The sequence below is a fragment of the Oncorhynchus tshawytscha genome, linkage group LG25 (assembly GCF_018296145.1).
Source record: "Oncorhynchus tshawytscha isolate Ot180627B linkage group LG25, Otsh_v2.0, whole genome shotgun sequence".
Lineage (NCBI taxonomy): Eukaryota > Metazoa > Chordata > Actinopteri > Salmoniformes > Salmonidae > Oncorhynchus > Oncorhynchus tshawytscha.
In genome coordinates this window covers 33,168,013-33,182,531 of record NC_056453.1, presented here as the reverse complement: position 1 = coordinate 33,182,531, position 14,519 = coordinate 33,168,013, and the positions used below count along the sequence as shown (strand labels likewise).

At 44.3% G+C, this 14,519-nt stretch overlaps 2 long non-coding RNA genes across 2 annotated transcripts; both read left to right on the top strand.

Moving 5' to 3' along the window:
* Nucleotides 1-12,755: 12,755 nt before the first annotated feature.
* Nucleotides 12,756-13,414, top strand: LOC121840765. The gene is made up of 3 exons (XR_006079893.1): nt 12,756-12,829; nt 12,907-13,010; nt 13,375-13,414. It is a non-coding gene; the product is annotated as an uncharacterized LOC121840765 (long non-coding RNA).
* Nucleotides 13,415-13,480: 66 nt separating this feature from the next.
* On the top strand, nt 13,481-13,824 carry LOC121840766. Its single transcript, XR_006079894.1, has 3 exons — nt 13,481-13,558; nt 13,618-13,702; nt 13,761-13,824. It is a non-coding gene; the product is annotated as an uncharacterized LOC121840766 (long non-coding RNA).
* The last annotated feature ends 695 nt before the right edge of the window (nt 13,825-14,519 follow it).

The window sequence follows — 14,519 nt, the reverse complement described above, 5'->3', positions numbered from 1 at the left end:
CGTACACGTCCTGGTAATCCATCTGGCCAGCGGCTTTGTGAATGTTGACCAGTTTTTAAAGTTCTTGCTCACATCGGCTACGGAGAGCGTGATCACAGTCATCTAGAACAGCTGGTGCTCTCATGCATGGTTCGGTGTTGCTTGCCTCGAAGCGAGCATAAAATACATTTAGCTTTTCTGGTAGGCTTGCGTCACTGGGTAGCTTGCATCTGTGTTTCCCTTTGTAGTCCGTAATATTTTTTGAGCCCTGCCACATCCGACGAGCGTCAGAGCCGGTGTAGTACGATTCAGTCTTAGTCCTGTATTGACGCTTTGCCTGTTTGATGGTTCGTCTGAGGGTATAGCGGGATTTCTTCTAAGCGTCTGGATTAGTGTCCCGCTCCTTGAAAGCAGCAGCTCTAGCCTTTAGCTCGGTGTGGATGCTGCCTGTAATCCATGGCTTCTGGTTGGGAAATGTACGTGCGGTCACTATGTGGACGTCATCGATGCATTTATTGATGAAGCTGGTGACTGAGGTGGTATACTCTTCAAAGCTTCACCTTGGTGCCCACACCAGGTTTATGGCTCTATTACTACACACCATTTTTGTGATTTTCTGTACACCATTATGGCTATTCTATACATAGACTTCTGTTATCACCTCAACAAGGGACGTGAAGGGAACCTGGGATGCCTTTCATTGTGTGGAACTGTGGTTGTGTGAATTCACCAAGAACTTACCTTGGATGGACATGGGGCAAACGGAACACCTGTCTGCTCTGCTAGGAGGGGCTACTGACTCTACACAGCCTTGGGATTGGTCTCTGTCTGTCAGTCAGGACTGTAGCAAATTTCAGCAACAACAATTGTCACCATAAGCCTACAGTGTCTGAAATGTTAATTCTTAGAACTACAACAAGGACAATGTTTCTGCAATGAAACACACAACACAGTTACAGCATCTCACTTTAGAACAGGAAAACACTGCTTGCTGGCAATCTTAATGCCATACTCCATCTGACGCCTTTTCAGGTCAGCAGCGTGCTTAATGTTACTGAACATGACGATAGAATAACGACAGGTATGATTGTTATTCAAGTAGAATGGAAAGTATGCAGTTAAATGAGCTGTTACTTGTCATTTAATCTATGTCTTAATGCATGTGTGTGGGAACCTGTCAGGCCACATTGTTCTCTTTTGTTTTGAAATATCTTTATCAGAGCTATTTAATGTCGGTCTTGGAGGGCTGAAACACGCACAAATGTTTTTCTTCTACCTGGTAGTTAATTGCACTCACCTGGTGTCCCAGGTCTGAATTGTCCCTTATTAGAAGGAGAGGGTGAAAAACAGAAGTGTTTCGGCCCTCCTGGACCGACATTGAACAGTGCTGCTTCATGATAACACTGGCAGGCAGCCCCCCCCCCAGTCTTGGTTTTGACTCCGGTCTTGAATCGGTCTCACTTTAGGTCTCGAACAAACATTGCCCGCAGATGTATTGTTTTGAAAACATGGAAGTGTCCCAAAACATGATTAATTTATTATGCACTAAATAGTGGTTCTCACCTACAACATTAATCTGGATTATCATAATGGAATTGCACTATTTAAAGTATCTAGCATTTCATTTATCAGCTATTCATCAAATAGGCATCACTCTGGTGAACTAGTCCTATACTGAGACTTATCTACAATATGTGAATAATGACCTATTGATATGTTTGTATTGTAGATAAAACACACATTTCACATTTGCCTTAACAGGGTGTGTTGGAGAAATTGTCTAAATAGAGGAACTGTTCATTTGAGGAGGATCAAAATGAATTTCTTCCTCCCCTCTGCCATCCTCTACTTCCTTTCCCTCCTCTTCTACCCTCATCTGTCCTCTTCTTCCTTTCCCTCCTCTTCTACCCTCATCTGTCCTCTTCTTCCTTTCCCTCCTCTATCCTCATCCATCCTCTACTTCCTTTCCCTCTTCTATCCTCATCCGTTCTCTACTTCCTTTCCCTCTTCTATCCTCATCCGTTCTCTACTTCCTTTCCCTCTTCTTCCTTTCCCTCCTCTTCTATCCTCATCCGTTCTCTACTTCCTTTCCCTCTTCTTCCTTTCCCTCCTCTTCTATCCTCATCCGTTCTCTACTTCCTTTCCCTCTTCTTCCTTTCCCTCCTCTTCTATCCTCATCCATCCTCTACTTCCTTTCCCTCTTCTTCCTTTCCCCCCTCTTCTATCCTCATCCATCCTCTACTTCCTTTCCATCCTCTTCTTCCTTTCCATCCTCTTCTTCCTTTCCATCTTCTTCTTCCTTTCCCTCCTCTTCTACCCTCATCTGTCCTCTTCTTCCTTTCCCTCCTCTCCTATCTCAACCTCTTCTATCCTCATCCGCTCTCTTCTTCCTTTCCCTCCTCTCCTATCTCAACCTCTTCTACCCTCATCCGTTCTCTTCTTCCTTTCCCTCCTCTCCTATCTCAACCTCTTCTATCCTCATCCGCTCTCTTCTTCCTTTCCCTCCTCTCCTATCTCAACCTCTTCTACCCTCATCCGTTCTCTTCTTCCTTTCCCTCCTCTTCTACCCTCATCCGTTCTCTTCTTCCTTTCCCTCCTCTTCTACCCTCATCCGTTCTCTTCTTCCTTTCCCTCCTCTCCTATCTCAACCTCTTCTACCCTCATCCGTTCTCTTCTTCCTTTCCCTCCTCTCCTATCTCAACCTCTTCTATCCTCATCCGCTCTCTTCTTCCTTTCCCTCCTCTCCTATCTCAACCTCTTCTACCCTCATCCGTTCTCTTCTTCCTTTCCCTCCTCTCCTATCTCAACCTCTTCTACCCTCATCCGTTCTCTTCTTCCTTTCCCTCCTCTTCTACCCTCATCCGTTCTCTTCTTCCTTTCCCTCCTCTTCTACCCTCATCCGTTCTCTTCTTCCTTTCCCTCCTCTCCTATCTCAACCTCTTCTACCCTCATCCGCTCTCTTCTTCCTTTCCCTCCTCTCCTATCTCAACCTCTTCTACCCTCATCCGTTCTCTTCTTCCTTTCCCTCCTCTCCTATCTCAACCTCTTCTACCCTCATCCGTTCTCTTCTTCCTTTCCCTCCTCTTCTACCCTCATCCGTTCTCTTCTTCCTTTCCCTCCTCTCCTATCTCAACCTCTTCTACCCTCATCCGTTCTCTTCTTCCTTTCCCTCCTCTCCTATCTCAACCTCTTCTACCCTCATCCGTTCTCTTCTTCCTTTCCCTCCTCTTCTACCCTCATCTGTTCTCTTCTTCCTTTCCCTCCTCTCCTATCCTCATCCATTCTCTTCTTCCTCTCCTACCCCTCCATTTGTTCTGAGGGTATATCCAGAAGCATGACATCCTAATGAGGCTAACACACACACACACACACACACATACTATCCTCTGAGACACATGTTGTGGTGATGACGGGATTCAACTCAAATGACTCCAGTGGTTTTCCACTCTAACAGCCTCTCCAAGGATGTCATTTGTAAGGAGAGAGTAGGTTCAACACTGATTTTGAGTGGCATGAGTCCTTAGTTGCTGCATCATTGATTCTTGAAGAATATAACTTATAAATTACTCATGTGCTTAGTTTAACTTGCATAACCATCAGAACCCAAATATACACTTGTTTTAGTCAGTTAATAACCTCTACAGGATCGGTGTACCCCCGTGGGACGGTTGAGCTAACGTAGGCTAATGTGATTAGCATGAGGAAGTAAGTAACAAGAACATTTCCCAGGCCATAGACATATCTGATATTGTCAGAAAGCTTAAATTCTTGTTAATCAAACTGCACTGTCCAATTTACAGTAGCTATTACAGTGAAATAATACCATGCTATTGTTTGAGGGGAGTGCACAGTTATGAACTTAAACATTTATTAATAAACCAGTTAGGCACATTTGGGCAGTCTTGATACAACATTTTGAACGGAAATACAATGGTTCATTGGATCAGTCTAAAACGTTGTGCATAAACTGCTGCCATCTAGTGGCCAAAATCGAAATTGTGCCTGGGATGGAATAATACATTATGGCCTTTCTCTTCCATTTCAAAGATGATGGTACAAACAAATACAAAAAATGGTTTGTTTTATCTTTGACCAGATCTAATGTGTTATATTCTCCTACATTCATTTCACATTTCCACAAACATCAAAGTGTTTCCTTTCAAATGGTATCAAGAATATGCATATCCTTGCTTCAGGTCCTGAGCTACAGGCAGTTAGATTTGGGGAAAAAAGGGTCGGATCCTTAAGAGGTTCGTACATTTAAACAAACACTGTACAGTCTCAAAACATGGCTAAAATGATACATTTGATGTTCAGTCCTTGAATCCATAGCTCTGTCTTTGAATTTGAGAGTGGTTACATTTCTCCAGACCCTTCCGTTGCTTTTTAGCGAAACGGGTGGGGAATATGCTTTGTTATTGATCCAATTAAAGACTTCAGCTTTAACAGAACGAATAGAGGGAAATGGTCAAAATCTTGCACAGTCCGTATACTTCTAAAAACCAACATATAACAAATGCAACATTTCTGTCACATATCCTTCCCTTTGTCAAGACATGAGGGAAGGACATGGTTGATCCGATAGCAGGCTGTTTATTCTCTATGGTGTGTGTATAGCATTACATGTGTGTCTTACAGTATATCTCTGTTAGGGGACAAGTGACACTTTATAGGCTAGGGACACTTTATTAACCATTAATTACACACCTATGTGAGTTGTCATTATTAGTCATAGGACGGTTGGTATCTGTATTCTGTGGGGTTGAATTGTATTCTACTAGAATTGATCATGGCTATAGTGTGATGAAACCCAAATGAATCCATTGTACATTAACAGTTTACTCTGACTGAGTAAATATATGCTTTTGTCGGTGGACAACTAGAGCCTTTACTAAAGACAATGGAATTATTAGATATACAGAGGATTTTGGAAGCAGACGTGTGTGTGTGTGTGTGTGTGTAATGAGACCATCATTATATACTCCGTTATTCCCCAGAGGGTAGAATGACATGGAGATCAATGCTATATGGTAAAGACTTATCCCCTAGGGATTTATGCTAATAACAAAGACAAAGGGATTGACAGGAGACGTCTTATTGTTGACATTCTGGCTGCTAATTTGACAATAAAAAGTACCTTCTAATAAATCTGTACCTTTGTTGAGATCTCTTTGTTCGATAGGCAACACAGACTAGAGAATGTTAAAAATAATCATTTAATTAATTTAACATTTTTATTTGATAGAAAGAGTGTTTCTCACGACGATAAAGGTTTACCCACATATGTATTCATCAAAATAAAGGAGAGTTCTCTTTCACTGGGTATCCTGAATATTTCCCTGTAGAGAGACAAAGAGCTGCCTATACCACAAAGTGAATGTCATCAGAAATAAATACAAATTCTGTCAATAATGTGAATTCTGCTGTCGCTGGAACCCATTTGATGCTGCAGTTTGCTGTCTTTAACACGGTCCTCTCGAAGCTAAGGGGATGAATAGATGTGGGTGGGGTGCGATGTTCCACCACATACAGAACTAACACTCCTTCGAGCCCTTTTTGGAGTCTGTCACGCATCTCATAATGATTGGACCAAGGCGCAGCGTGCGTAGAGTTCCACATTTTTAATCAATCGAAACTCGAACAAAAACAACAAAGCACAAACGAAACGTGAAGCTACTGGTGTGCACACAGGCCACTATCTGTAGACAAGATCCCACAAAGCACAATGAGGAAATAGCTGCCTAAATATGATCCCCAATCAGAGACAACGATAAACAGCTGTCTCTGATTGGGAACCAGACCAGGCCAACATAAACCATTAATCACCGAGATGACCCACCGTAGTCACAATCACGCCCCAACCAACAGAGAATAAACAGCTCTCAGGGTCCCCCAAAAATCTGGTTGTGAAAAGGTTGTGAGGTTGGGGCCCCAACCCAAGAGCTGTTGAGAAGCTCACACTGTAAATGATCCACCCACAAGCCATCATAATAAGACTGATTTAGACAGATACAAATACCATGTATTGTCTGCAAAGGTTTGTCTCTTGCAGATGATTTTGCAAAGAAAATCTTTGGAAATTTGTACCACAACTGAGATTTTCTAATAGGGAAGTCCTTGAATAAATGAAGTGAACTGATGTGAGGCATTTGGAACATCATGTACGTATAAGTCTGCCATGTCTGGTATGTCAGACTCATTTTAGGAAGCTTGTGTTATACATGCAGAGCCTAGTATGGAGGCCTACAGGCAAAGATGTTTTGTTTGTATGGCATTTTAGGTGCATTAGTTAAACCTTCATATATGTCCCTCTGTTGTGTCTTTAAAGCATACTCTTCATTAGGGTTTCCGTCCTATATTATCTCTCCAGACATCCTCATTCGTAGTGAGACAGTAATGAGACAGTAATGAGTCAGCCTTGGTTGTCATGACATTCATCTGAAGTTTCTGAATGGATTCTTTTCACTACGCCAGGCAGGAAGATATTTAAGTATTTGAGAGTGTCAATGGGATTCTATGGCAACAAGAAATAAATCAAAATGGAATGGAACGGCTCATATATTTTGCCCACTGTGGTGTACTTGAGCAAGGTTTCCTGCCGGGCAGTCTATAAAAATAACCATGAACAAAATAATCATACTCATCATGACAAACAAAACTTTTCACAACAGAGAATTCTGCAGGTTCTGTAGACTAAAGAGATTGACATAAACCCAGTGGCAGTTGAAGACAGCCCTGTTGTTATAACCGTTTAATAGTAAGCTAACAGGTCTGTCTGGTGGACTGCTGCAGGTGGGATCTCCTTTCCTCCCCCTCCCCCATACTACTCTACTCCAGGACTGTATCTCAATAGTCAACATTGGTCTCCTCTCCTTCATTTCAATACTCTATAGTGATCTCCTATTCTGCATCTCAATAGTCTGTAGTGGTCTCCTCTCCTCATCACCTCTCCTTCATTTCAATAGTCTATAGTGGTCTCCTCTCCTTATCTCCTCTCCTTCATTTCAATAGTCTATAGTGGTCTCCTCTCCTCATCTCCTGCATCTCAATAGTCTATAGTGGTCTCCTCTCCTCATCACCTCTCCTTCTTTTCAATAGTCGATAGTGGTCTCCTCACCTCCTGTCCTTAATTTCAATAGTCTATAGTGGTCTCCTCTCCTCATCACCTCTCCTTCATTTCAATAGTCGATAGTGGTCTCCTCATCTCCTCTCCTTCATTTCAATAGTAGATAGTGGTCTCCTCTCCTCATCTCCTCTCCTTAATTTCAATAGTCGATAGTGGTCTCCTCTCCTCTCCTTCATTTCAATAGTCGATAGTGGTCTCCTCTCCTCTCCAATTTCACTAACTGTAAATACAGTGTAGAAGAGAGCAATATGGTGGAGACCTAATTGGAAATAGTTTTGATCTGTGCCAATGCTGTTCTTTCATGTCAGAGCAGATGTGGTTCAGGAGAAGAGAATGCGACATATACGACTGTGGATATGTAGTATCATAGTTTTAGTGTGCGTTTTGTAAAGTTGATGTTTACTGATTGAGAACTATACAGGTATAAAAATCCCTGTTAGGGGTATCATCTCATCCAAGACCAAGGGAGTAATCTATCTCATCACCTGTTCATGTGGAAAAGCCTACGTAGGACAAACGAAAAGACAATTAAAACAACGCATAGCTGAACACTGCAGCTCAATCAGGGGTAAGAACGTTGACTATCCAGAAGCAGCTCACTTTGTTGAAGCTAACCATCCAATCTCCTACCTCAAATACACAGGCATTGAGCATGTTGCTCTACCAAGGAGAGGAGGTAACATCGAGATGCCACTACGACAAAGGGAGGCTTACTGGAAATCCTACTGAAATCTGATGTTTATTTGATTTGGAATGAGCTTTATGTGTGGATGTCAGCAGTACACTACATGTTAAATTATATACAGAAATATGCAGTTGATTATAGGTTTTCTAAGCTAATATAAATAACATTGGCATACATATACATTTTCTGTTGTTCAAAACCAACACGCTTGGATGCACCTTTTCTGTACAATACACAACATACTGTCACTATGGCAACAATGTCCCCCCGATGGCTCAGAAGTCAAAGTTTAACCAGTTTTATTTATTTATTATTTATTTTTGTTTACCTTTATCTAACTAGGCAGGAACATATTCTGTAAAGTGAGGATTGGAACTAATATTAATAGCTTTATCTTTCAGGTGCTTTTCAGACATTGCACTCAAATCGATACCATTGTAGTGATTTATGGAGAACCTATGGAGTGGGGCTTGAACCAGCAGTTATCCAGACCTCTTGGCAAAGGTACAGTGAACTCACATTCACAGGGCTTATACTATTGCTACTACTGCTTTAAGTCCTTCCACTATTCAGAGATACACGTCAATGTCGTCAAACCAAAAGACATTCTGACAGGTTTATCCCTGAGCTAGAGATCGTTTCCCCTCAGGCAGGACTGTACCTATGATGACAACAGGAAAATATTTCCACTGGACCCACGGAAGTATGTCCACACATTTCTAACCCAATCCGGGGTGTTTAACGAAGGAAAAACAGCCACCCCAACCATCCCATCCACCCCTGGGGCACCACAGAGACAATAGAGCCCGTTTGAACTAAACGTTGTCTGTGACTCTAGCCTCTGTAAAAATAACAGTTTTCCAGTGACCTTTAAACGTGGAACAACTGCTGATGGACAGTCATTTGTTAATTACTGTAATAATGGTGGAGGATAAACCAAATGCAGTTTCAAATCAGAATCTAATGCTGATATAAAGCTATGATGATGCAATCAACACATGGGCCTACCGCATTGGTAGTATTTTAAATCTGCTCACAAAATACTGCTCTTAAAGACTTTTAACAACAAGAACAAAAATGCACTTCGACATACATTTGTAAATCATTTGTTGATTTAATATCCCCATGGATGGTGTAATGTTGGAGAGGTGGCAGTGAATGCACTGTGAATCTTGGATTCTCATATGGATTATCTGCAATTTACATTGAATATATGGTGACTAGCCTATATGGCAAGATAGTGTCCCCACTAGGCACAGACTTCAACGTCTAATGATTCTAATGCAAGAACACAGCTTTTCAGGGGTTTTAAAGCTCTTCAGAAGAGAATCGGCTATGAGTTGCTTTAATAAGTCCAGTCACTAGCACCACACTGCTCAGCTGAAAGGACTTTTCTAAAAATGTATTTTCAGCAAAAGCAGATGACATGAAAGCAGCAGTCTCACCCTCACTGGTATAACGGCACACAGAACTAATCTTTGAACTTCCGCCTGTTGTGTCCTAGAAAGACACACTGCAGATAACACATGAATCAAATACCATGGACATGAGGGGTGTGAGTATACAGGAAATATATAACAAATACAGTAAACGTGCTTATAACAAGTAAAAGTGCTTGGTTTATGTTCCTGAGAGCCATGCAGACACACACTAGTAGAGCATATATTATCAGGCCACTACTGTAACGGTACGATCCTGTTACATCAAATATAACCAGAAAACAAGATGATGAGAGTTTGCCATGACTGTAGGTCTGCATTGAAATGACTTGATCAAATATGCAGTAGCCAACTGGGCACAAACCTCACTTCATCGTCTAGTTTTGATGTACACTTGAAGAAAAAAGGGTTACAAAATGTCCCCATTGGAGAACCCTTTTTGGTTCCAGATTGAAATCTTTTGGGTTCCATATACAGCCCTCTGTGGAAAGGGTTCTACCTGGAACCAAATAGGGTATGGGGACAGCCAAAGAACCTTTTTAGGTTCTAGATAGCACTATTTCTTTCTAAGAGGACTCAAAAGCCTGCACACGCTGTGCCTGTCCAGGATGGGAGTTGAAGTTAAGCCCTATGCACCCAGTCAGGGGCTGAAATGGTGGTGTCTGGTTAGGTATATACCAGTGGGATAGGAGGTTTAGGGCTGATTTGGTGGTCTGGTTAGGTATATACCAGTGGGATAGGAGGTTTAGGGCTGATTTGGTGGTCTGGTTAGGTATGTACCAGTGGGATAGGAGGTTTAGGGCTGATTTGGTGGTCTGGTTAGGTATGTACCAGTGGGATGTGGAGGTTTAGGGCTGATTTGGTGGTCTGGTTAGGTATGTACCAGTGGGATAGGAGGTTTAGGGCTGAAGGCTGATTTGGTGGTCTGGTTAGGTAGGTACCAGTGGGATGTGGAGGTTTAGGGCTGATTTGGTGGTCTGGTTAGGTATGGTACCAGTGGGATGTGGAGGTTTAGGGCTGATTTGGTGGTCTGGTTAGGTATGTACCAGTGGGATGTGGAGGTTTAGGGCTGAAGGCTGATTTGGTGGTCTGGTTAGGTATGTACCAGTGGGATGTGGAGGTTTAGGGCTGATTTGGTGGTCTGGTTAGGTATGTACCAGTGGGATGTGGAGGTTTAGGGCTGATTTGGTGGTCTGGTTAGGTATGTACCAGTGGGATGTGGAGGTTTAGGGCTGATTTGGTGGTCTGGTTAGGTATGTACCAGTGGGATAGGAGGTTTAGGGCTGATTTGGTGGTCTGGTTAGGTATGTACCAGTGGGATAGGAGGTTTAGGGCTGATTTGGTGGTCTGGTTAGGTATGTACCAGTGGGTTAGGAGGTTTAGGGCTGATTTGGTGGTCTGGTTAGGTATGTACCAGTGGGATGTGGAGGTTTAGGGCTGATTTGGTGGTCTGGTTAGGTATGTACCAGTGGGATGAGGAGGTTTAGGGCTGATTTGGTGGTCTGGTTAGGTATGTACCAGTGGGATTTAGGAGGTTTAGGGCTGAAGGCTGATTTGGTGGTCTGGTTAGATATGTACCAGTGGGATGTGGAGGTTTAGGGCTGATTTGGTGGTCTGGTTAGGTATGTACCAGTGGGATGTGGAGGTTTAGGGCTGATTTGGTGGTCTGGTTAGGTATGTACCAGTGGGATATGGAGGTTTAGGGCTGATTTGGTGGTCTGGTTAGGTATGTACCAGTGGGATAGGAGGTTTAGGGCTGATTTGGTGGTCTGGTTAGGTATGTACCAATGGGATAGGAGGTTTAGGGCTGATTTGGTGGTCTGGTTAGTATTGTACCAGTGGGATGTGGAGGTTTAGGGCTGATTTGGTGGTCTGGTTAGGTATGTACCAGTGGGATAGGAGGTTTAGGGCTGATTTGGTGGTCTGGTTAGGTAGGTACCAGTGGGATAGGAGGTTTAGGGCTGATTTGGTGGTCTGGTTAGGTAGTACCAGTGGGATAGGAGGTTTAGGGCTGATTTGGTGGTCTGGTTAGGTATGTACCAGTGGGATAGGAGGTTTAGGGCTGATTTGGTGGTCTGGTTAGGTATGTACCAGTGGGATGTGGAGGTTTAGGGCTGATTTGGTGGTCTGGTTAGGTATGTACCAGTGGGATAGGAGGTTTAGGGCTGAATGCTGATTTGGTGGTCTGGTTAGGTATGTACCAGTGGGATAAGAGGTTTAGGGCTGATTTGGTGGTCTGGTTAGGTATGTACCAGTGGGATAGGAGGTTTAGGGCTGATTTGGTGGTCTGGTTAGGTATGTACCAGTGGGATAGGAGGTTTAGGGCTGAAGGCTGATTTGGTGGTCTGGTTAGGTATGTACCAGTGGGATAGGAGGTTTAGGGCTGATTTGGTGGTCTGGTTAGGTATGTACCAGTGGGATGTGGAGGTTTAGGGCTGATTTGGTGGTCTGGTTAGGTATGTACCAGTGGGATAGGAGGTTTAGGGCTGAAGGCTGATTTGGTGGTCTGGTTAGGTATGTACCAGTGGGATGTGGAGGTTTAGGGCTGATTTGGTGGTCTGGTTAGGTATGTACCAGTGGGATAGGAGGTTTAGGGCTGATTTGGTGGTCTGGTTAGGTATGTACCAGTGGGATAGGAGGTTTAGGGCTGATTTGGTGGTCTGGTTAGGTATGTACCAGTGGGTTAGGAGGTTTAGGGCTGATTTGGTGGTCTGGTTAGGTATGTACCAGTGGGATGTGGAGGTTTAGGGCTGATTTGGTGGTCTGGTTAGGTATGTACCAGTGGGATAGGAGGTTTAGGGCTGATTTGGTGGTCTGGTTAGGTATGTACCAGTGGGATGTGGAGGTTTAGGGCTGATTTGGTGGTCTGGTTAGGTATGTACCAGTGGGATGTGGAGGTTTAGGGCTGATTTGGTGGTCTGGTTAGGTATGTACCAGTGGGATAGGAGGTTTAGGGCTGATTTTGGTGGTCTGGTTAGGTATGTACCAATGGGATAGGAGGTTTAGGGCTGATTTGGTGGTCTGGTTAGGTATGTACCAGTGGGATGTGGAGGTTTAGGGCTGATTTGGTGGTCTGGTTAGGTATGTACCAGTGGGATAGGAGGTTTAGGGCTGATTTGGTGGTCTGGTTAGGTATGTACCAGTGGGATAGGAGGTTTAGGGCTGATTTGGTGGTCTGGTTAGGTATGTACCAGTGGGATAGGAGGTTTAGGGCTGATTTGGTGGTCTGGTTAGGTAGGTACCAGTGGGATAGGAGGTTTAGGGCTGATTTGGTGGTCTGGTTAGGTATGTACCAGTGGGATGTGGAGGTTTAGGGCTGATTTGGTGGTCTGGTTAGGTATGTACCAGTGGGATAGGAGGTTTAGGGCTGAATGCTGATTTGGTGGTCTGCTTAGGTGTGTACCAGTGGGATAAGAGGTTTAGGGCTGATTTGGTGGTCTGGTTAGGTATGTACCAGTGGGATAGGAGGTTTAGGGCTGATTTGGTGGTCTGGTTAGGTATGTACCAGTGGGATAGGAGGTTTAGGGCTGATTTGGTGGTCTGGTTAGGTATGTACCAGTGGGATGTGGAGGTTTAGGGCTGATTTGGTGGTCTGGTTAGGTATGTACCAGTGGGATAGGTTTAGGTTTTGGTGGTCTGGTTAGGGCCAGTGAAGGCTGATTTGGTGGTCTGGTTAGGTATGTACCAGTGGGATGTGGAGGTTTAGGGCTGATTTGGTGGTCTGGTTAGGTATGTACCAGTGGGATGTGGAGGTTTAGGGCTGATTTGGTGGTCTGGTTAGGTATGTACCAGTGGGATTTAGGGCTGAGGTTTGGTTAGGGCTGAAGGCTGATTTGGTGGTCTGGTTAGTTATTGTACCAGTGGGATGTGGAGGTTTAGGGCTGATTTGGTGGTCTGGTTAGGTATGTACCAGTGGGATGTGGAGGTTTAGGGCTGATTTGGTGGTCTGGTTAGGTAGTGTACCAGTGGGATGAGGTGGTTTAGGGCTGAAGGCTGGTTATTTGGTGGTCTGGTTATTTGGTGGTCTGGTGGTCTGGTTAGGTATGTACCAGTGGGATGTGGAGGTTTAGGGCTGATTTGGTGGTCTGGTTAGGTATGTACCAGTGGGATGTGGAGGTTTAGGGCTGATTTGGTGGTCTGGTTAGGTATGTACCAGTGGGATAGGAGGTTTAGGGCTGAAGGCTGATTTGGTGGTCTGGTTAGGTATGTACCAGTGGGATGTGGAGGTTTAGGGCTGATTTGGTGGTCTGGTTAGGTATGTACCAGTGGGATGTGGAGGTTTAGGGCTGATTTGGTGGTCTGGTTAGGTATGTACCAGTGGGATAGGAGGTTTAGGGCTGAAGGCTGATTTGGTGGTCTGGTTAGGTATGTACCAGTGGGATGTGGAGGTTTAGGGCTGATTTGGTGGTCTGGTTAGGTATGTACCAGTGGGATGTGGAGGTTTAGGGCTGATTTGGTGGTCTGGTTAGGTATGTACCAGTGGGATAGGAGGTTTAGGGCTGAAGGCTGATTTGGTGGTCTGGTTAGTTAGGTACCAGTGGGATGTGGAGGTTTAGGGCTGATTTGGTGGTCTGGTTAGGTATGTACCAGTGGGATGTGGAGGTTTAGGGCTGATTTGGTGGTCTGGTTAGGTATGTACCAGTGGGATAGGAGGTTTAGGGCTGAAGGCTGATTTGGTGGTCTGGTTAGGTATGTACCAGTGGGATGTGGAGGTTTAGGGCTGATTTGGTGGTCTGGTTAGGTATGTACCAGTGGGATGTGGAGGTTTAGGGCTGATTTGGTGGTCTGGTTAGGTATGTACCAGTGGGATAGGAGTTTTAGGGCTGAAGGCTGATTTGGTGGTCTGGTTAGGTAGGTAACAGTGGGATGTGGAGGTTTAGGGCTGAAGGCTGATTTGGTGGTCTGGTTTAGGGCTGATTTGTTCTGGTTAGGTAACAGTGGGATGTGGAGGTTTAGGCCTGAAGGCTGATTTGGTGGTCTGGTTAGCTAGGTACCAGTGGGATGTGGAGGTTTAGGGCTGAAGGCTGATTTGGTGGTCTGGTAAGTTAGATACCAGTGGGATTGGAGGTTTAGGGCTGAAGGCTGATTTGGTGGTCTGGTAAATTAGGCACCAGTGGGATGTGGAGGTTTAGGGCTGAAGGCTGATTTGGTGGTCTGGTAAGTTAGGTACCAGTGGGATGTGGAGGTTTAGGGCTGAAGGCTGATTTGGTGGTCTGGTAAGTTAGGTAACAGTGGGATGTGGAGGTTTAGGGCTGAAGGCTGATTTGGTGGTCTGGTAAGTTAGGTAACA